The sequence below is a fragment of the Manis pentadactyla genome, chromosome 13 (genome assembly GCF_030020395.1).
Source record: "Manis pentadactyla isolate mManPen7 chromosome 13, mManPen7.hap1, whole genome shotgun sequence".
Classification (NCBI taxonomy): domain Eukaryota; kingdom Metazoa; phylum Chordata; class Mammalia; order Pholidota; family Manidae; genus Manis; species Manis pentadactyla.
Genome location: NC_080031.1, coordinates 98,364,383 through 98,388,309, shown reverse-complemented (window position 1 = coordinate 98,388,309; position 23,927 = coordinate 98,364,383). Strand labels below are relative to the sequence as shown.

At 45.4% G+C, this 23,927-nt stretch overlaps 1 protein-coding gene and 1 non-coding gene across 2 annotated transcripts in view; both read left to right on the top strand.

Annotated features, from left to right (window-relative positions):
* The window catches only part of SPOCK1 (SPARC (osteonectin), cwcv and kazal like domains proteoglycan 1), a 508,761-nt gene that overhangs the window by 159,438 nt on the left and 325,396 nt on the right, over window positions 1-23,927 (top strand). The gene's annotated exons all lie outside the window — the stretch shown is intronic.
* Window positions 16,823-16,929, top strand: LOC118919080 (U6 spliceosomal RNA). The gene has a single exon (XR_005027363.2). It is a non-coding gene; the product is annotated as a U6 spliceosomal RNA (small nuclear RNA).

Sequence of the window (23,927 nt, the reverse complement as noted above, 5' to 3'; positions counted from 1 at the left end):
TGCGTTGTATTATGTGGGTTTATTCCGATTGTCTGTCTAGTCCATGTTGCTACTTAACTGTGGTTGCATTTTTGTGGGCAAATACAGCGTATGTGTCTCCATGAGGCCCTGCCTAAGGACTTTGTCAAAGGTTTGCTACCCAAGCTAGCAGCACTGCTACCTGGTGGCAGCTCCCGGAATTACAAGGCCATGGTTTTGAGGAAATTGGCAACGACTTACATCAAAACCAGTTGCAGAAGGGGGAGAGCTCTTTGTTTAAAAAAGAAGAAGAAAAAAACAAACAACTCCCACTTCCGGCCAGCTGAAACAGAGTGTCTCGGAGTGGGATCCAGAAACGTGCGTTTATAGTAAATCCTTCATGCACACCTTATGCCCAGTGCCATTTGCAGATGATTGCCCGGCAGCCGGGTTTCTAGCCTTGGCTCTGTGGACCTTTTGGACAGGAGACTTCCTTGCTGTGGGGAGCATCCCTGGCCTCTACCCCCTGAATGTCAGTAGCACCTCCCTCTCCCCATTTGTGACAATCAAAAGCATCTCCAGACATTGCCAGTGTCCCCGGGGGGGCCAAATTGCTTCCACTTAAGCACCACTGCTCTAAAATGTGCTGTGAACATCCAGCCCATTTCAGTGATGGCACAGGTCACAGGGTCACTAAAAGCTAAGATATGTTAACTGTCTTTACAGGAGGTTATTAATGCAAATGTGGACTGATTTCTGACTCGGAGCAGGATAAACATCTGGCTTGATCACCTTTGTTTTCACTTTTAAATAGTCATGGAGGTGAACCATGAAGGATGGACTGGAATTATCAACTGCCCACAAGAGGCTGGGGGCATCCGATCACCCACACGGAAGCCACCCACATACCTTCCTCCGGTGCACACATTAGCCTCCATGCACTGCTGGTGCATGGAAGCCTCAGAGGAAGGGGTGGGAAAGGGGTACCTTCTTTTCTCTTAGATTCATTGAAATAATTAAATTCTGTTAGCTTTCCCAGTGTGGAAAAGGGCTGTTGATTGTGTGAAATACACTTCTGTACAGCAGAAACATACTGCAAAGTGTCACAGATGAGACTGAGTGTGGGGAGGAGAAGGCAGGGGGCTTCACGTGGAGTCCAGTGTGATTAAACGGATGCTGCTGGTTGTGCTGTGTGAGGCAAAGCCAAGTCCCTGATGTGCACCCGTTAGGTCCAAAGTTGAATGCTCGGGCTTACCACTTCCAGTGAGGGGCAGCTCACGAGGGAGGGCCACTTAGTGCCCCTGACAGCACCGACAGCTGAGCCTCCGGCTCCTCTCTTCCTGGGACAGAGGGTCTTGGCAGCAGCTGGACACCAAGGAACCTGTTGCTGGGTGAATGCAGAAGAGGTTGATTTCTTGTTCCCTAAAAGGGGAACGTGACACTGGAGGTGTGAGATCCCTAAGGAGGATCTGTGTGAGTTTGTGTCCGGTTCGTGGTGGGATTTCACGGTGCAGGTCTGAGAGCCGGGAGCCTCTCACTGCGTGGGTTAGAAGAGGCAGCTGTGTGGGTTAGAAGCATGGTGCTTTCTGGGGGACCCCTGTACCAGTCCTCTGAGTAACCCTGGGGAGCCCCCGCCCTTGGGGCCTTGTTTCTTCCACTGTCAAGTGGGAGTGTTGACCTGGACGTACGCAGGGCACTTAGTGCTTCGCTGCTGTGTGGCTCTTGTGTGCGGATGGGCTGTGGCCTTTTTTTTTTTCAATCTCTTCTGGGTGAGCCTAGACAGGAGGCTCCTGAGCAGAGAGGGCAAGTAGGTGCTGTCTAGTTTCTGGTCTCAGTCGTTCCATGCTTCCCTCTCACCCATCCTCTCCTGCTGCGGGTCTGTAGGTAAAGCTAGTCTCTGCAGCAGAGTGGACACTGAGATTTGACCTGGATGAGGTGTGGCCGGCCCTCCCACCTCTCCCCTTGGTGAGGGGAGCTTCTGTGGCTTCTTCCTGTGACCCTGTGGGGGTGGGGAAGCTTCATGAGGAACTTGGACTCGACTGAACGCCCTTCTGCTCAAAGAGACAAGCTGAGCAGAGCTCAGAGGCCCAGAAGCCTGCTTTGGGAGTGCAGTGCAATTTTGGTTAATATGTGATCCACTATTGAATCTTTTATCTAGTATTAGTCATACATTTTGGTGTGAATGAAGTTCAGTTCATTTCCTGAGATCAGATTTTGCTGGGAGAGGAGGATATAGCGACTGCACTTCTGAGAGGGTTGGTTGGAGACCAGAGACGACAAAAGAAACCTGTCCTACTTGGTGGTGCCCAAGAGCAGGGCTCTCTGACTCCTCCCTCAGCCGCAGGGCACTGTCTTGTGAACAGCCAGCTGGGGGTCTTCCGTTTCATCCTGCCCTTTCTAGTCTGAAACTCAGCCAGATTTATTTTAAATAATCGGTGAGGATTCTCACTCCCTCGCAGGGACCCCGCTGGCTCTCTGTGCTACACCCCCACTGTTAGGTGCCTCTGCCAGACACCCCGCTCTGGAACCCCCTTTACATGGTCCTGAGTGGGGAAGAAGGAGGTCATGCAAATGCCTCTTGAGACTGCAATTATTATCACCCTCAGTGGACACACTAGAGATCAGCTGGGCCACTAATTGAAGTTTTTATTAATATTTTCAGTTATTCATAGTGATCATTTTTCCAGGGTGAGCTGAAGGAAGTGCCCAAGACGTTTCGTAATGATGTAAGGAATGAAATGCCTTTCAGCATCTCAATTTTATTTTTTTTCACTGAAGGCAATTCTTTTGAGAGACACATAGAAGTAAAAGGGCATGTGGGGGTGATGGTCCACCCAGGCTGGGGGGTGCACGGCAATGACAACTTCCCATTACGACGTACCTGCCGCAGCCCCCTGCCACGCTGGCGGTGATGTTCGGTGGTTTCTGTGGGACGTGCTTCCTCAATATGTCTAGGGACAAGCGTTTTCCTGGTCACACGTTTTTGCACACCGTCTGCACCTCACAGGTTTGGACAGGCTCTGTGGGTCCCTGCACACATGCACACATGAGGCACCGGGGAAGACCTGCTGCAGCACTCCAGCTTCAAAGTCAGTCATCGCAACTGATTTGGCCAAAGCTTTCTGTTTTCTTCCGTTGGCACCTTACTAGAAAAAACATGTTTTTGGAGATGTTGTTCCATGAAATGCTTTTTCTCCCAGGATTGGCTGTCACCCACATCGTAGTGAACACAGAGTTTTTGCAAACCTATTTGAGCCACTGGCAGGCGATGCAGGGCCCAGGGGGGTATTGTCCCCACCCCTGGCACAAGGGCAAGGGCTGGGCCTGGCATATTCAGGGTTATAATCTGAGGGCCTGCCATTTTAGTGGTTGGTACATAGGAGCTCAGTGACAATTTATGGAACAAGTGATAAAATGATAAAAGAAGATTTGTTTTAAAAATTTGATTCCTGTTAAACTCTCAGAGTTCATGCAATGTCCTCTGTGCTGTGGGCATAGCCTCAAAACCCAGAGTCGACACGTTCTGATTTTCTTTTTGCCACGATTTTTTCCAACCTGAGACATGATGATAGCATCCATTAGGCCAAAGCCGTCTTCCTGGCAGCATCCTGATTTCCTTTGTATGGCGATAAACCTATTTGACTGGGACATCTTGACACTTACGAAGAATAAAGGCTCTGGGAACAGGGTTTGTTTATTCTGAGCAGACCTTAAAATACAACTCCATTTCCAATGTCCCTGCAAGGAGCAGACACACGCATTAGGAGAATTTAGAACTGGCTTCTCATCTCTGAGATCTTGCCTCCTTGAACATAAAGTTTCTGCTGAGCGTGTGCAGAACATCACATTGGGAGGTGTGCCCCTCAAGGAGCTGGCAGCCTGGTTGCCACAGCAGGTGCCCGAGGAGAAACAGTGAAGAGTGCTCACAGATGGGGTCAGGCACAGGGACTGGCTGTCGTGGGGCACCACAGGGCCAGCCTTGCAGGCACGGGGAGGGAAGGGTGCAGGGGGCAAGGGCTCTGATGTCAGGCCTGGATGCAAGTCCCACACCCTGTAGTTATTAGCTCTAGGACTTTGGGCAAGTCACACAGGCACTCTGGCCTCAGACTTCTTATAAGTAGAAGTAAGCTGAGACCTGCTAGCTACCCAGCCAGTAAGTTGCTCCTCATTTCATCCTCAGAACAACCCTCCGAGAGGGTGGTATTCCTCGCCCGATCTTACAATGCAGAACCTGAACTCAGAGCACTGAAATGATTTGCTTTAAGTCCTAGTTAGGAAGTAACAGTTGGGAAGCCAGAGCGCACTGAGCTGCAGGCCCTGGGCACGGCACTACTGTTCCCCCTGCGGCCTGTCGGTGGGGAAGCACCTGGGGGCAGCTGGGGCCAGGCCAGAGGGATCACCAGGTCAGGTGGCCACGAGGGCAGGTGATGACATGTGGCACGTGTGGCGGTGGGCACGTCACCCTAGGCATTTCCAAGTCCCTTTTTCTTGTCTACGGCCGAGCTCTCCTCAGGGATGATGGCTGGAGATCACAAGTCCCCTAAATGTCTGCCTTCTCCTGTGTGTGTGTTAACTAAGTGTTGGGTTTTTTTTTTCCTTTAAGGCAGTCAGTAAAGTGGAATTTATGAGGTGCTTCCACACTGTATGTTCCAGAGAACATGACCCTTGTCAATGTCATGGTACCTCCCACCTGAAATGGACAGATGGGACAGATAGGAAGTCACAAGCTATACTGTGCAGGGGCTTTCTGCACATCAAACCCGAGTGGGACCCACGGGCAGACCTCAGGTTTGTGGATCAGAGAGGGCCGTGTGCAAGCCAGGAGCACCCCCCCCGGGCTTGTGGATTTGCGGCTTGTCGGGCCGGGCTGCATCTCCAGGGTGTCTTTCCCACAGTCCAAACTGGTTCTGGGCTCACCGAGCGCTGTCTGGGCCTCTCTGCTTGCTCCCCTGTCTCTAACCAGCCCCAGGCACTTCCTGTATCAGTCAGGACTCTCCCAGCATCGTGAGACACCTTCTGATTTCAAACTGATAGGAAAAAAGCAAAAACTTTTAAGGCAAAACCAGGAATTCAAGAGGTAGTTCTGGCTTGAGGTTTAGCTTGAAGCAGGGGCTCCTAGATGGAAAGCAGGAAACGAGGTCCTGATAACACCGCTGAGCTCTGTTCAGGTCTGTGTGTCGGGCCTGCTCTTGGGCCGGCCGTGTCCTCTGGGGGCATTGGGGGTGGCAGGGGTCAGGGGGAAATGTCGTTCCACCATCCTGGCAGACGTCTTGGTGCTGTCATGGGCTCTGATGGCATCATCACCCATCCACAAACTAGTCACTGTGGCGAGGAAAATGCAGTGTGTCGATGGGCACGTGCTCCATGCTGGAGCTGGCCTAGGGTCTGGCCCAAAGCCAGGAACCAGGTGTGTGGGAGAGCTAGTGCCCCAAAGGAGCCCAGAGAAGGGGAGACGGATGCTGGTGGCCATGGTGTAAAAGTTGTTGACTCGATTCCCTGTTCTGCCAGATCTCCTTGGTCCCCTGGTCCCCAACTGTGCTCCAGGGTCACATGTGCTGCTGGAGAAGGGTCTGAGCATGCATTTCCGACTATATCCCCAAAGTAGGTATGTGGCTGGGCCAGCCATGTGCTTACACTGACGTGACCATTTACATGGGGTGAAACGGTGGTAACAATCGCCACTACCATTTGCTGAGTCCCTGCCCTGTGACAAGCACTGCTAGACACCTTGTGCGTTTTCTGACTTAGTCTTTGAATGAACACTCTAAAGGAATATTATTAGTTCTAATGTACAGATGGAGGAACAGACTGGGAGATGCAATGCCTTGCAAAGTCACATAGTTACTTTAGTTAGTGGGGAGGCTACAGGGAGAAGTTACTCTGGTCAGGTGACCAGTTTTCTTGCCACCAAATCACTTGGGGCCCCTGCAGACACATTTATTTGGAGATAATTGGATATTTATGAATGTTTCTTCCTGGGCTAAAAGAAACAGAGTGTCTTTATTTAGGAGGGCTGGTAGCCACTGAGTTCTGTGCGTGTGTGTGCGCGTGTGTGTTTGTATACACGCGTGTTTCAGCATGCTGCTGTCAGAGTGGAGAGATGTACCCTTAGCCTTCAGCTGGGTGGTTTCTGGAGCTGACGTGGCTTCTCTGCTCCCGGAACTTGGGGAGATAAGTCAGTACTTCCACAGGTGGATGCTGTTGGGGAGTCCAAGACCAGAGGTTCAGGATATTTAGGATTTTTATGGTACATAATGCAGAAAGGGAAGATGCTGCAAAATCTTCTGGGTAGGTAGGACTGCTGAGATGGTAGAGTGACCAGGCAGAGTAGGAAGTGGGGGTTGAAGGACCTGCCTTGGAACTGTGTTCCGGTCTGTAGACATGTCAGCTGTGGTGGGATCTGTCTGACCCACAGATGAAAGTCCCGTAAGGCTACTTCTGTAGCCTAATACTCCTGGCTTTCTGTCCCGTCGTTGCAACCCTAGCTTGGTGTTTCTGCCTGATGGGGCTTTCTTCGGCTGCCTGGAAAGACCCTGTACTTTATTCCTACTTCCATCTTTGTATATGGAACTTCTTAAGCCTGTTCCTGGAATGGACTTTTGAAAAACGTGGATGCTCACAAAGTACCTGGAAATCCATTTGCTCAGTGGCACGAGTTGAGCCCTGACTACGCCGCAGACAGTGTTCTTGGTGCATGGGATACAGTGGTGGGCAAGGCAGGCCCTGTCCCTGGGCCCTGCCCTCGGGAGCTCTCATCCTGAGCCACCGAGTGACTTGACGGCCTCTGGGCTTCCAGCCTGGACACCGGCCCCAGGAGCCCTTTCCTTCGGCACTTGGACCTGAAGTTCACCTGGTCTCCAACCTGCAGAAGAAACGTTTTATTCCTCTGGCTGCCCCTTTGCTGATGCCTCCCGGCAGAGAGCTGAGGGAATTACTTCTGATTTTCAGAGTGGAATGTATTCTGTAGGTTCTATATTCAAGGCCCCTTTTGATGTGAGTCACAAAAATTCAGGCTCGTTTAAGCCAAAAGAGGGAATAATCAGGCTTTACCTATTTACCAGGGCCTTGGTGAGAAACGGCTGCTCCAGAGCTCTGGAATGTATAGACGCATATTTCCAAGGACCAGTGGAGAGCAGGAGCGTCACACATCCCGGTGCTAATGTCAGGAGGGAGGCAACTCTGGCCAGAGGTCTGCTCTCAGCCCCCGCGGCTGTGGTCTGGGGGTGCAGGTTCTTGGTGCAGAGCAGCAGGTGGGGCTCACCGCTGCGGCAGGCTGAAGGGTGGCTCTTGGGAAAGGGCACGCAGGCTGAGGGCTCCACTCTCCAGCTTTCCTACTGGGCCAGGCCAAGGAAATCTGTTTGCCTCCGTTTAGGGTATATCTTCATATCAGCAAACTGTAGGGATGACCTCAGTTCTCTTGTCCTCAATCTTACCATCTATGATAGAGAAACTCCTGTGTTAGCATGGTGCAAAGTATTTATTGTTTTAGAAAATTCCGTATCAGCAAAGTACCTGGAGATCCGATGTGTGATATTAATACTGAAGGATAGAAAATCATTAATTGGGGCCAGTAAATCCTCTATTACAGTGAGACAGTGTATTCCAAGACAGTAAAGATCCCTTCTCATGGGAAAAAAAGAGCATTTGTACAGATAGACTCTGTTCTGGGTTGGGGATGGGCACCTCAGGGCTCATGTTGCTAACGTGGTTCCAGTTACTCTCGTTCATTTTTGATTGGATTGAACACATTGAAATTTGTTTCAGTGTATTAACAGCAAGCTGCTGAATGCGTGTATAATATATGACAATTAATGTTTGCTTTCACTGTGCTGACGCCCTTCTGGGGAGAGCAAGGGTGGACCCAGTGAGGAGAGACGGATATGCCTGCTTGAAAAGAAGGGCCTTCACTCTTTCAGGCCCTTGAGTATCAGCAAGAACAGGAGAATTAAGAATCTGCTCAGCTGCTGGGGCCAGAAGTGGAGTTTTCTCAAACACTGTCCTGAGCCCTTCCAGCTACGTACAATGACTTCACAGATGCGTTACTGAGTAACAGTTTCGTTTCTTAATTATGAAGGCAGTGCACGTTCATGATCGAAGTTTGGAACATACAGAATACACAATGAAGAGAATAAAAATCCATAATCTCATTCTATAGAAAATAATTACTGTAAACATTCCGGCACATTTCTTTTATTTCTTTTAGGCCTATGTGTGCCAGTACGTATATTTAAAGTAAATTAGGAGCATAGGATTTTATATGTGGTATTGTGTTGTTTACTTATGTTTCCCATATCATTAACAAATCAATGAACACACTTCTTTTACTGAGTAGTTTTATTGAGGTGTAATTTCATGTCATAACAGCCCATTTTAAGTGTTCCATTCCGTGAATGCTAGTAGAGTTTTTGAGTTATCGTAACCATCGCCACAATGCAGTTTGAGAACACTTCCGTCACCCCCAGATTTCCCAAGTCCCCATTTCCACCCTTGGCCTCTCGGCCTCTTTAAATGTGCCTGTTAGGACTATGCCACCCACATGGAATCACACCCCATGCAGTCTTTTGTGTCTGGCTTTTTCCCCTGAGCGTCGTGATGGTGTCCCCATCACCGAGGGGCCTTCCTGCGGCTGCTGAGGTGCTAGCGTCTCACCAGCGTTTGGTTGAAATGGGCACTGCCGTCTGAACGTGCAGCTTTCACACTCTAGAGAAAGGCGGACAGCCCCACTACCTGTCTCGGGGATAGGGCTGGGTTCTTGCCTAAGTGCCAAGAGGGGAGCGATGACAAATGTTAACGTGACTGTGATGAGAAAATGAGGTTTCCGTGTCATGTTCCCTTGACCTCAACAGAGGACCTCATTTTAGGGCCATGGTTATTGCTTCCTTCTGAACCAAAGACTGTGTTTCAGCTATTGAGTCTCACCATGAAGGTTATCTTTGAAACCAGAAAGGCCAGAAAAGCACTGTCTGCTCTGGAAAGAAGAATCGGGCGACAGAGCAAGAAGCACAGGGACCTGGTTCCGAGATAAAGTTCTCCCGTGTGTCTGGAATTTAAACATTTTTGCTCTCTTTGCACCCAGTGAATAGGAGAGACCTTTCTCAAACCATTTCTTCCTTTCTCACACAGAGCTTAAAAGACTCTCCCAAAAACTTGCTGGAAGGTTTACAGCCTGTCTGACAAGTGGAAATGATGTCGTTTCTTTTGGCTAGAACCTTATTCATGCATTTCAAAGAGAGAGGCATTTTAAAGCCATCTATTCTATTGATCTCAGCAGAAAAGAAGGTTGTTTAGGTGTTCATACACTTTGTCATTCTGAGTCCAAGTTACGTATCTACATTGTTTTGAGGCAAGTCTGTCTCCCAGAATCCCAGTGCACTCTCGTGAAGGCAGCGGGCTTTGCATAGCTTGCAGTGTGGGAGCCGTGTGGACATGGGGAGGGACGGAGGAAGGCAGGATGGCTTGCTTGGCAGAAATGCCTGGAGAGTGGGGCTCTGCTGGACTCTAACGGGACCTTTTTTAAATTCCCCAGCCAGCTGGCTGGCTACCCACTGTGCCTCAGTTTAATAATGATGTTTTGGGTGTGATATTTATCCTCCCACTCCTGATTTCTCGTTTTCTTTCTTTTTTTTACTGAATACTAGAGGCCACTGAGATCTATTTTCCAACAAACAGATGCATCTTGTTTAGAAAATATCACACTTACATTTAGTGTTCATGGAAATCTTTGTGTATTTATAGATGCAACATGTATGTGCCAGCTTTCCCCAAAAGAGCAGGTTCTCAGCTTTGACCGGATTGCAGTCATGATTTGTTTGTTTCCAGGAACTCAGGCGCCCATACACTGCACATCCCGGCCAAAACTAGTGCTTGAGCACTTGAACTCCGAAGGATCTCTTACCTTCTTGGCCCACAAATGAGATGTCCTCCTTTGTGCCTTGTGATCCTGTGTTTCCTTTGCCAGCATCCTGGGCGCGTCAGGAAGGCCAGAGAAGATGCTCACGGGGGAGGCTGCAGAGTTCTCTCCTTGGTGACTGTGCTTGGTCCCCAGTGGCAGCTGCTATCATCAAATCCTCTGTGGGGGCTGTGGTGTCTGCTGTGAGGGACAGACGGGCTGAAACAGTGAACAGGCCTCCCAGGGGAAGGGAGCTGTAAGCCCAGGTCTGAAGGGCAGGGGGCCAGTGCGGTGGAGACGGGGGCGAGTGCTGCAGGCAGGGAGAGACCGGGGGCCTGTGAGTAGGAGGAGGGAGTGGGTGCTGGGCCCCAGAGGAGGGGGCGGAGAGGCGGAGCGCCAGGTAAACCCCTGGGGCTGGCGGGCCATGCTCTGGAGTTTAGTGACCAGCACCCCAGCAACGGTGGGGGCGGGGGTGGGGCCTGGGGAGGAGGTTACCCTCAGTGCAGTGGAGCGGCATGATCTGAGTCACGTAAAACTAATATGTAAAAGGCAGTGCTACGTTGGCAAGAAAGAGGACAGGAGCAGGAAGGGCAGCGTGGGGCTTGTGTCTGACTGGGATGTGGCCGGGCGGGCTGTTTGGAGCGAGCTCCTCTCTCGGGGGCTGCCTGTCAAGGCCTGGCTGTGGCGTCACCTTCCCCTTGGAAGGAGCTAGAACCTCTTGGCCACACCGCAGCAGGTCCTCCAGTGGCACAGATCAGAAGACTCTGTGGCTGGACTATATCCTTTGGACCCACTCATTCAACTCCCTCATCTACTGGGTGACTGGGCAGACTCAAGAAAGGGGAAGCAAACGCCCGGGGGCCTGCAGCCACGGCCTGCTGCTCACGTGTCTGCTCTTCTTTCTCAGACAGAGGAGCAAGCAGTCCCTTTAGCCTCAGAGACAAAGAGGTGGGAAGGTGGCTGCACAGCCGAGTGAGGAGCCGGTCCCTTTGGAACCCTCGGTTGTCACGGTGGATGCCCAGGAAGACCAGAGTTGCCATTGGGCATGAGGAGCTGAATCCCAGCTCCACCACTGTTTGGATTTGAGAAAGTCATTTAAACTCTCTGGTCCTCACCTAAGATAAAAGTACTGACACGTGCCTTGCAGAGATGTCTGATGGATTAAATGGTACAGTGTGCATAGTACTTCCCACAGTGCCTGGCCTAACGGGCGCTCAGCAAACGGAATGATAACAGTATGTATGGCTGAGTAATGCCTGGCACGCGACTCGCCGAGGTGAGAGCTAGCGTCCTCAGGGTGCGTGTTGGGAGGTCTCTGCAGGGGTCCACAGCACCCTTTCCTGGCAAACTGAAGAGGCCCGGAGGAGTCCATCAGAGGAGGTGAACTCTCACGGGCCTCACCTCTCCATGACCTGTGCCTAGCACACAGTAGTTCCTCAACATGTATTTGTTGAAGTGTTCCATGGGTGAATATTTTTACCCTCACGACCCAAGTACCAGCCCTGCATTTACGTTTACTCTTTATTTTTGCTTCTGGTTTGCCATGTGAATGTTCACAGTGCATCTGGATGGTAGATTTGGAGCAGGTTCAGGTCTTGGGGTCTGAGGGAGATGTGGCTTTAAAATAAGTGCTGATGCATTTGAGGGGTGCATTCAACCGGTTCTACGCTCCTCTAACTACAGAGGCGGTGTCGGCCTGCCTGTTGGCTGGAGCTGCTGGACAGAGCCGGGAGATGTAGCAGTAGGTGTGCAGCCCTCACCTAACGCTCACCAACGACTCGGACTTGCGGTTACAATTTCCACTCCCAGAATGTCTGGGGATCTGTGATGCAGCCATCCGAAGGTGCCAATCAGAGCGCCAGGGCAGAGAAGGGAGAGAGACATAAGTATTGTGAATTGGGCCCACAAGTCTTCTCTTAGCTCCTGCACTTTGGGCAGCTCATCATGATGAAGGAGCTGATTTTTCAGAGCAGCAGCCTGTGGGAGGCCTGGCAGAGCAGAGGCGAGGTCCCAGCTCTGCTTTCCATGCAACATGCAATAATGGCTGATGTGGCTTCAGCCTGATGACAGATTAATCCCCACTGAACCTAGTGTGAAGGCCAGGGGAGTCCGTCTTGTAAATGGGAAGAACGACAGGAACTGCAGAGGTTTTGACCCACAATGCCCTGGCCTTCCACCACTGTTTAGATTCTTCCAGACCCTGCTGTAGGCTCGCAAGATGGGCAGAACTGTGGGCGACGTGCTGAGGAGCCATGGAGAGGATTTCTTTAGCCTGCACTGTGTGGTAGTGTTTGTGCCCAGAGGGATGCACTGGGCTGTGCAGCCAACAAAGCACCAGCGTGGGACGTACTGCAGGACAAAGAGCACAGTACTCCCCTGGGCCCCTGTCCTTCTCCCCGGCTCCCCTACTTCAGAGCACTTCTCACTCAACTTGCCAAGCAACATTTCTTCAGGTTGGACATTTATCTAAGGTTTAGATGCTTACTGTCTAAACAACCCACAAAAAGCTCCATTGTTAATGAAGGCTTCAGTCAGAGTTCTGGGACACTTGGTGTCTGTATTCTCCAGGGTTCTCCAGAGGCCAAAGACCATAGAATGGGGATATATATATATATATATCTCAGTATAAGTTAAAGAATTGGTTCATGCAACTAATGAGGCTAAGAAGTGTGTCGATGGCGAGCTGGAGAGCAGAAGGATTGATGGTGTAGTTGCATTCTGAGTCTAAAAGGCCTGAAAACCAGCAGTGCCAATAGTATAAGTTATGTGCAAAAGCCAGCAGTCTTGAGATCCAAGAAGAGCGAATCTTTCCATCTTAAACATGAAGGCAAGAAAAGACCAAATGGCCGAGCTCAACTGGGCAGAAGGAATTCCTTCTTACCTAGCCTTTTGTCCTATTAACATCTTCAGTTGATTGGATGAAACCCACCCATGGGTTGGAGGTGAAAGGGGCATTCTGCTTTACTCAGGCTACTGATTCAAATACTAATCTCATGCAGAAGCACCCCACAGACACACCCAGAATGTTTGGCCAAACTGCTGGGCACTACATGGCCCAATCAAATTGACACAGAAGACTGTCGGAGAACCCTAAAGCTGGTGTGGGGAAGCCTGCCAGCTTAGAGGCCATTTATGATTTCAAAGAACATTTCCAATTCCTAAAAGACTGAAAAAAAAAAAAAAGCATATGTTATATGAAGGTGATAAAGTTAGAAGGAGTGATTCAGAAGGCTCGGGTTGTGTGGCTCTGCATTCTACTAGCTGTGTTATCTTGGCAGGTCTCCTAGCCTTTCTAAGCTTCACTTATCTCAGCTGGAAAGTGCAAATGATAATAGCACCTGCTTCTTAGCATTGTTGAGGAGTAAATAACACATGTGAAGCACTTGTTGTCACACCTTGGACTGTGGCACGCTGCCTAGTATTATAGCTGTGTTCTGCATTGAGGAGGAGCGCAATGACTAGAGTCAGCGTTTAGGAAGTGACTACTGTGTGCCTGGTATGGTGTTAGATGCTTTCTCTGCAAATACTCCCCTGTGCTCCGCAACTAGGTCCAGGTCTTAGTATCCAATCTGTTCTCTCCCCTGATGACCACTAGTTATGTTTTCTGGGATTTTTCTTTTGTCATGTAAATAAGAGGAGATCCATTTCTTTGAGGAAAAGGTAGGTGGTCATGCTTGGAATGGCCTTGACCTATTGTCCCTGGTCCCAGGGTGCAGGGGAGGACGGGGAGCTTGGAGGCAAGGGCCCTAAGGGTGACATGGCCTAGGGATCAAGGCCCTTGACACAGGGGCTCCAGCATGTTTGCTCTCCAGCTGGATTGGATTTATAGATTGTGTAAAATCATCAGGTCGTCCTTCATGTGGGCCATTGGCACAGATTTGGTGGTCCATCCGATCGTGCTTCACAATTGGTTGTCTAATTACCATCAGAGGGGCTTCAGCTGTCAGCTGGATGTCTTGCAGCAGAAAAGGCCCTGCTGAGCTGATGTCTCCATCTTGAATGGCATCGCAGGGAGGCGTGGGCAACGGACAGTTCATCCCAAGGTCTTAAGAATCTGAGGGATCTCTGCAGGGACATTGGGTTCATTTCCTTTCTTTCTTTTGCTAAGACATTTTCCTCCTGTGTCTTCATCTTGAGAGTCTGGACTCTTTCCAGAGCTGGGAGGAAGCACTCCAGAAAAGGCAGGTGGCCATACCTTCCCAGCAGCTCATGCTGGCAAATGCTATATGTGTGCCTGTCTTGCCAATGGGTTTCAGCTCTGGGCAAATTTGCTTTGGATTCAGTGTGACCAAAAAAAATGACAGCAAAACGTTCTTGGGGTGAAAGGGTTATATCCAATTTTATTTCCAGGTGGCAGGTCAGTCACTAGAATCCCATTCACTCAGAGTGAGTCTGTATGCAGCAAGCCAGTCTCTGCCTCTGGGCCCCTCTGTCTGCACAGCCATCCTCTGGGCCTCTTTGCACAGTCGTCCCACACAGCCATCCTCTGGGCCTCTCTGCACAGTTGTCCTGCACAGCCGTCCTCTGGGCCTCTGTCCTCAGTGCTGCCACCACTCTAGCCTCTGCTCTGCTCTCCTGCAGCCTTGCAGCCCTGCCACTGTGTAATGCCCAGAGCACTGGGTAGAGCTCTTTTTATAGAGTCAACAGCCGTGTATTGCCCACAGGTGTGCAGTGAGCTAGTCAACCACGGTGGGGTAAGAATCCTGGCCACAGAAACTCTCATTTTATCCACAGTGCCACAGGTCTTACCTACTCTGATGTACTAGGTTATTTTGTTCACAGCAGCTGTGGGAGGGTTGTATTTTTATTTTCCCCACCTTACAGATGAGGAAGTTGAGGCACAGACTGGTTATTTGCTTTGTCCAAGTGTCATGCTGGAGGCTTTCAGCTCTGGGCAAGTTCACTCTGGATTTCGTGAGACTGAATAATGACAATGGAACATGGTGGGTAAAAGGTCTTATACCCAGCTTTGTTCTTGTGCTGGCAGGTTGAGCACTCGAACCATGTCTGCATCCAGCAAATCTGCAATCTGCAATTTGCCCCTGCTAGTCTGCATCCCTATCTGCTGCTGTCTTTGCCCAGAGCACTGGGTGGGGGTCTTTATATAACAGCAGAGACAATAACAGCTTATGTCTGTGTACACACGTGCCTGTGCAGCAGGCCCATTATTACATCAATGCCCATGTGCAGTGGATGAGCAGGCTAGGGCCAGGTGGGCATCCTGGCCATGGGAACTTCTGTCTCTCCCTACACCAAAGTTACACAGTTTGTATGTAGAATTAAAGCTTATATTTAAGGAATATACTGGCCAAATTGGGATAGGAAGCCTGGAGGCACCATTTAGAGAGTTATGGAAGATTGGGCATCATTTTCTGTATTTCCATCCTCTTTTCTGGGAGATTGAGAACAAGTTTCTCAACCATTGGTGTCTTAATTTTCCTGATGGGCAAAATGAGTATAGTTGTGTTGGTCTTTTCATTAGCATATGGGTACTCAAGACTTCCTTAATTTTAAGATTTACTTTTCTGTTGATAAGCTTATGAAAATAAACATATATTCTTTTTAGACCAGAAAAATGTTACTAAAAACTTTCAGTTATGTGTTTTGGCTAATATCAGTTTGCATGGTTGGGATATACCAGGCAACAGTGACTGTGGCTGGCATGTACAAAACACTTACTATGGGGCAGGCAGCATGTCAGGTGATTAAACTCATAGTGTTTTAAACCGTTCTGTGCAGTGGGTGCTCCTCTGGTCCCCGCTTTGCAATTGGGAAGTGGTGGAGCAGAGACAGGAAATCTGATGCAAGATGTTGTGCTCTTAGCCATAGTGCTCCATCCTCCCCACAACAGAAGGGATAAACACAAGAGCTTTTTGAAAAGTCCATTTAAGTTGATGATGAATGCAAATGAGTATTTTTTAGAATTTGGGCAAAGTGTATTCAGAATGAGACTCTTTTGGATAATATTTCCTTCAAAATAATGAGGTTTAATGCAATATGTATTAAAATACATCCTATTTGGGGACATCCCGAGAGAGATTCCTTGGTTGGTTTTTACAGTGGGCATGAATACAGTGGAATGATAGAGGAGATGAATTCAGGTAATCTGCAGATTAAAATTCTGTACAGTCAAAGAGCATCTTTCAGGAGAGGTTGAATTTCCTGATAAGCCCCAAGTTATATTCCCACCTTATTTAAGAAGATGTGTTGGCAGGTTTAACAAGATCTTGGCACATTCTAATTTGAGATTTATTACAAGATGTGTGCAAGTTTAATAGGGGCTTAATTATTCATATCCACATCTTCCTGACAGTAACTTACTTTGGCTGTAGATAAACTCCTGGTGCATGGGGAAATATTGGCTTCTACTGTTGAAAAAATCCAATGAATGGAAAATGAAATTCATATGCAAGAAATTACCCAAGACAACCAGCTCTACTCAGGTGGGAGCCTGGAGTGACTAGGTCCCCATGTCCCTTGTATGGGATTTCCAAGGGAGCTCCTCTGTACCCCTGCACTGAGAGGTTCCCCAGTGTTGTGGGAAGAGCCCAGGCTTACCTGACATTGACTCCAGTTGTGTTCTTCAGGACTGAATGCCCTTGGACTGATTTCTAAGTCTCTCAGCCTCAGCATTTTTGCATGCGAAAGAGAGTACCGATAGCTCTCTCAAAAGGTTGATGTGTTGATGAACTGAAACATCTGCAAAGTAAGGAGTACAGTGCATGGTACAGGAAACTCTGAATGGAAGCTGCCTTCTTTCATTTCCTCTCCTCCCATCATCCATTCCTGAGTCAATGTATTCAAGCTCTTGAAGAGAATGCAATTATTTTCTATAGAAAACAAATGAAATATGAATAAATGAGATGCTGGTGAAAATATGTGGAAATAGGCACTCCCAGATGCTGCTGATGAATGAGCATTGGTGTAGCCCTTTTAGAGGTCAGTGTGTTGACATCTATCAAAAGCCTCAGGGCCGTGCTTGCTTTGGTGGCACATACACTAAAATTGGAACAATACAGAGAAGATTAGCATGGCCCCTGTGCAAGGATGACATGCAAATCCATGAAGTGTTCCATGTTTTTGGTAAATGGAACAGAAATTAGAGAACAGTAAATACAAAGAAGCTGAGGCAGAGAAAGAAAAAAGGATCTCTAGGAAAGAAAGAATAATAAGAACACTGTGACCAATCCAGACAGAACAATATTTGCATTATAGGGGTACCAGAGAAGAGAAAAAAGGATAGAAGGTGTCTTTGAGGAAATAATTGCTGAAAACTTCCCAAATCTGGGGAGGGAAATAGTCTCTCAGGCCATGGAAGTGTGCTATCTCCCGACACAAGGAACCCAAGGAATACAACACCAAGACATATTAATTAAAATGGCAAAGATCAAGGACAAGGACAGAGTATTAAAAGCAGCCAGAGAGAGAAAAAAGATCACATACAAAGGAAAATCCATCAGGCTATCATCAGCTTCTCAACAGAAACCTTACAGGCCAGAAGGGAGTGGCATGATATATTTAATGCAATGAAACAGAAGGGCCACAAACCAAGAATACTCTCCCTGGCAAGATTATCATTTACATTTGAACCAGGAATTAAACAATTTCTAGATAAGCAAAAGTTGAGGGAATTTACCTCTCACAAAGTGTCCCTGCAGTGTATTTTAAAGGGACTGCTCTAGATGGAAGTGCTCCTAAGGCTAAATAGCTGTCACCAGGGAAAATAAAACCACACAAAAGGAAGTAGGCCAATTAATTACTAAGCAAATGCAAAATTAAATCGGCTACCCAAAAAGTCAGTCAAGGGATACACAAACAATACAGAGTATGACACCTAACATATAAAGAGTGGAAAAGGAAGAAAAGGGAGAGAGAGAGAAAAAAAGAACCTTTAGATTGTGTTTGTAATAGCATAATAAGTGAGTTGTTAGACTGTTAGATAGTAAAGAAGCTGCCCGTGAACCTTTGGTAACTATGAATCTAAAGCCTGCAATGGCAATAAATACATATCTATCAATAATCACCCTAAATGTAAAAGGACTGAATGCACCAATCAAAAGACACAGAGTTACAGAATGGATTAAAAAAGCAAGACCCATCTATGTGCTGCCTACAAGAGACTCACTTCAAACCCAAAGACATACACAGACTAAAGTGAAGGGATGGAAAAAGATACTTCATGCAAATAATAGGGAGAAAAAAATCAGGTGTTGTAGTACTTGTATCAGATTAAATAGACTTCAAAACAAAGAAAGTAACAAGAGACAAAGAAGGACATTACATAATGATAAAGGGGTCAGTCCAAAAAGAGGATATAACCATTATACATATCTATGCACCCAACACAGGATCACCTACATATGTAAAACAAATACTAACAGAATTAAAATGGGAAGTAGAATGCAATGCATTCATTTTAGGAGACTTCAACACACCACTCACTCCAAAGAACAGAACAACCAGACAGAAAATAAGTAAGGAGACAGAGGCACTGAACAACACATTGGAACAGATGGACCTAATAGACATCTACAGAATACTCCATCGAAAATCAACAGGATCCACATTCTTCTCAAATGCACATGGAACATTTTCCAGAATAGATCATATACTAGGCCACAAAAAGAGCCTCAATAAATTCAGAAGGATTGAAATTGTACAAACTATCTTTTCAGATCACAAAGGTATGAAACTAGAATAAATTATACAAAAAAACCCAAAAAGGCTCACAAACACATGGATGCTTAACCACATGCTCCTAAATAATCAATGGATCAATGACCAAATAAAAACAAAGATAAGGAAATATATGGAAACAAATGAAAACAACAGCTCAACACCCCAACTTCTATGGGACACAGTGAAGGCAGTTCTAAGAGGAAAGTATATGACAATACAGGCCTAGCTCAAGAAAGAAGAGCAGTCCCAAATGAACAGTCAAAACTCACAATGAATGAAACTAGAAAAAGAACAAATGAGGCCCAAAGTTAGTAGAAGGAGGGACATAATAAAGATCAGAGGAGAAATAAATAAAATTGAGAATACAACAATAGAATCAATGAAACCAGTGGCTGGTTCTTTGAGAAAATAAACAAAATAGATAAACCCCAAGCCAGACTTACTAAGAAAAAAAGAGAATCTACACACATAAACAGAATCAGAAATGAGAAAGGAAAAATCACTATGGATACCACCAAAATACAATAAATTATTAGAGAATACTATTAAAAATTGTATGCTAACAAATTGGATAACCTAGAAGAAATGGACAACTTTTTAGAAAAATACAACCTTCCAAGACTGATCCAGGAAGAAACAGAAAATCTGAACAGACCAATGACCAGCAATGAAATTGAATTGGTAATCAAAAAACTACCTAAGAACAAAATACCTGAACCAGATGGCTTCACTGCTGAATTTTATCAAACATTTAGTGAAGACCTAAGACCCATCTTCCTTAAAGTTTTCCAAAAAGTAGAAGAGGAGGGAATACTTCCAAACTCATTCTATGAGGCCAGCACCACTCTAATACCAAAACCAGGCAAAGACACCACAAAAAAAAGAAAATTACAGACCAATATCCCTGATGAACATAGATGCAAAAATACTCAACAAAAATTAGGAAACCAAATTCAAAAATACATAAAAAAGATCATCCATCATGATCGAGTGGGATTTATTCCAGGGATGCAGGATGGTACAATATTCAAAAATCCATTGACATCATCCACCACATCAACAAAAGGACAAAAACTACATGATCATCTCCATAGATGCCAAAAAAGCATTCAACAAAATTCAACATCCATTCATGATAAAAACTCTCAACAAAATGGGTATAGAGGCCAAGACCACAACATAATAAAAGCCATATATGACAAACCCACAGCCAACATTATATTGAACAGCGAGAAGCTGAAAGCATTTCCTCTAAGATCTGGAACAAGACAAGAATGCCCTCACTCCTCACTTTTATTCAACATAGTACTGGAGGTCCTAGCCATGGCAATCAGACAACACAAAGAAAGAAAAGGCATCCATCCAGATTGGTAAGGAAAAAGTTAAACTGTCACTGTTTGCAGATGGCATGATATTGTACATAAAAAAAAAACCCTAAACCACACCAAAACTACTAGAACTAATATCTGAATTCAGCAAAGTTGCAGGATACAAAATTAATACACAGAAATCTGTGGCATTCCTATATATTAATGATGAAGTAACAGACAGAGAAATCAATAAAACAATTTCATTTGCAATTGCATCTAAAAGAATAAAATACCTAGGAATAAACATAACCAAGGTGAAAGACCTATACCCTGAAAACTACAAGACACTCTTGAGAGAAATTAAAGAAGACACCAGTAAATGGAAGTAAATCCTGTGCTCATGGATAGGAAGAATTAATATTGTCAAAATGACTATCCCGCCTAAAGCAATCTACAGATTCATTGCAATCCCTATCAAAATACAGACAGCATTCTTCAACAAGCTAGAACAATAGTTCTCAACTTCATATGGAACCACAAAAGACCCTGAATAACCAAAGAAATCCTGAGAAGAAAGAATAAAGCGGGGGGATTACACTCCCTGACTTCAAGCTCTACTACAAAGCCACAGTAATCAAGACAATTTGGTACTGGCACAAGAACAGACCCATAGATCAATGGAATGGAATAGAGAGCCCAGATATAAACCCACACACATATGGCCAATTAATACACAATAAAGGAGGTATGGATATACAATGAGGAAATTACAACCTCTTTAACAACTGGTGTTGGGGAAACTGGACAGCTACATGTAAGAGAATGAAACTGAATTATTGTCTAAGTCAATAAACAAAAGTAAACTCTAAATGAATAAAAGACTTGAATGTAAGTCATGAAGCCATAAACTCTTAGAAGAAAACATACCAAAACTCTGTTGAATATAAACATGAGCAACTTCTTCCTGAACATATCGCCTTGGGCAAGGAAAAAAAAGCAACAATGAACAGATGGGACTACATCAAATTTAAAAGCTTCTGTATAGCAAAGGACACTATCAGTAGAACAAAAAGACATCCTACAGTATGGGAGAATATATTAATAAATGACATATCCAATAAGGAGTTAACATGCAAAATATGTAAAGAATTCACACATCTCAACACCCAAAAAGCAAGTAACCTGATTAAAAAATGGGCAGAGGATCTGAACAGACACTTCTCTAAAGAAGAAATTCAGATGGCCAACAGGCACATGAAAAGATGCTCCACATCACTAATCATCAGAGAAATGCAAATTAAAACCACAATGAGATATCACCTTACCGCCAGTTAGGATGGCCACCATCCAAAAGACAAACAACAACAAATGCTGATGAGGATGTGGAGAAAGGGGAACCCTCCTACACTGCTGGTGGGAATGTAAATTAGTGCAATCATTGTGGAAAGCAATATGGAGGTTCCTCAAATAACTAAAAATAGAAATACTATTTGACCCAGGAATTCCACTCCTAGGAATTTACCTGAAGAAAACAAGATCCCTGATTTAAAAAGACATATGCTCCCCTATGTTTATCGTATCACTATTTACAATAACCAAGACATGGAAGCAACCTAAGTGTCCATCAGTAGATGAATGGATAAATCCTACCCTTTGCAACAACATGGATGGAGCTAGAGGGTATTATGCTCAGTGAAATAAGCCAGGTGGAGAAAGACAAGTATCCAATGATTTCACTCATTTGTGGAGTATAAGAACAAAGGAAAACTGAAGGAGCAAAACAGCAGCAGACTCACAGACTCCAAGAAAGAACTAGGGGTTACCAAAGGGAAGGGGTTGGGGAGGGCAGGTGGGGAGGGAGGGAGAAAGGGTTTAAGGGGTATTATGATCAGCACACATAATGTAGCGGGGGCACGGGGAAGGCAGTATAGCACAGAGTAGACAAGTAGCAACTCTATAGCATCTTACTATGCTGATGGACAGTGACTACAATGGGGTTTGGGGGGGGGACTTGATAATATGGGTGAATGTTGAAACTACAATGTTGCTGATGTGAAACCTTCATAAGATTATATATCAGTGATACCTTAATAAAAAAAAAGCCTCATGGCCTTTGCAATTGATGTTTCCTCTGTCTACTGGTTTACACACACTTGTCTGTATGGCTGGCTCACTGTCTGTTTCAGCCCTTGGCTCAAATGTGACTTGCTCAGAGAGGTCATACTTAACAAGCCCATCTAAAGTAACACCGCTCGTTATCCACAGACCGTTCACCCTGCTTTGTTTGTTTGCTCCGTAGCTCTTAATACTTCTTGACACTTTTATAGGTCCATGTGTGAGTTTGTGTGCCTGTCTCCCTCACAAACTTGAGTCCTAAGAAGGTAAGGTGTTTGATTTGTTCCATGCTGTATACCCACCACTGAGTTTTGGCCATTTGTGTGTTTTTGGGGAAATGATTATTTAAGTCCTTTGCCCATTTTAAAATTTGGTTTTTTTTTTCTTACCAAGTTGTAGGAGTTTCTTACATATTTTGGATATTAACCTCTTATCAGGTTTACAGATATTTTCTTGCATTCTATAGGTTGCCTTTTCACTCTGTTGTTTCATTTGCTATGTTAAGCTCTAGCTTTTTAATTTGATAAAGCCCCATTTACCTCTTTATGCTTTTGCTGTCTGTGCTTTGTTGTCATGTCCAAGATATAATTGCCATGACCAATGTTATGGAACTTTCCCCCTCTGTTTTCTTCTACAAGTTTTATGGTATCAGGTCTTACATTTAATTCTTTAATCTACTTTGAGGTGACTTTCGTGTATGGTGTTATCTTATGTTTTCTTATTTTGCGTGTGAACATCCAGTTTTCCCAGCACTCTTTGTTGAAGAAATTATTCTTTCCCCATTGTGTAGTTTTGGCACCCAGATAGAAGATCTCTTGACCACATTTGCATAATTTATTTCTGGGCTCTCCCATTCTATGGGTTTGCATGTCTGTCCTTATGCAACTACCATACTGTTTCAATTCTTGTAGCTTTGTAATACATTTTGCAATCAGGAAATATGAAGCCTCCAGCTTTGTTGTTAAGATTGTTTTGGCTATTTGGGGTCCTTAGGGGTTCCATATGAATATTAGAATTTATAAACAAGGTTCTGCAGAAGTATGCCATTGTGATTTTAATAGGAATTGCTTTGAATCTGTAGCCTTGTGTAATATGGCATTTTAATAATGTTAATTCATGAACACAAGGTGTGTCTCCATTTACTTGTGTCTTCTTTAATTTATTTCAACTCAGTTTGTAGTTTTCAGTGTAGAAGTCTTAGTTACATTGATTCCTAAGTATGTTATTCTTTGGGATGATTTTGTGAATGGCATTGTTTTCTTAATTTCTATCTAGTTTATTAGTTAGATATCATTAGATAGTGTATAAAATTCAGTTGATTGTCATATGATGGTCTTGTTTCTGGAATTAGTTTATTAGTCCTAATATTTTTTTTGTGTGTGGGTTCTTTAGGGTTTATAAGATCATGTCATCTGTGAACAAAGAGAATTTTACTTCTTTCTTTCTGAATCAGGTGCCTCATCCCTTTTTCTTGCCTAATTCCTCTGACTAGGACTTCAAGCACCATATTGAATACAAGTGGCAAGAGTCGGCATTGTTGTCTTGTTCATTATCTCAGAGGAAAAGCTTTTAGTTTTTCATCATTGAATATAATTATCTCTGAGGTTTTTGTATTTGGTCTTTATTATATTGAGGTAATTCCCTTCTATTTCTGGTTTATGGGATTTTTTAAAATTGTGAAAGTGTGTTGAATTTTGTTGAATGCTTTTTCTGCAACTGTTAAGATGATCGTGATTTTTATCCTACATTCTGACAGTCATATTGATTGATTTTTCATTTGTTGAACAATTATTGCATCTGAGGAATAAATCCCACTTGGATATGCTGTATGACTGCTTTACTGTGCATTGAATTCAGGTTGTTAGTATTATGTTCAGGATTTTTGCAACTATATTCATCAGAAATATTGTCCTATACTTTAATTTTCTTATAGTGTCTTTGACTTTGGTAATGCTGGCTTCATAAAATGAGTTTGG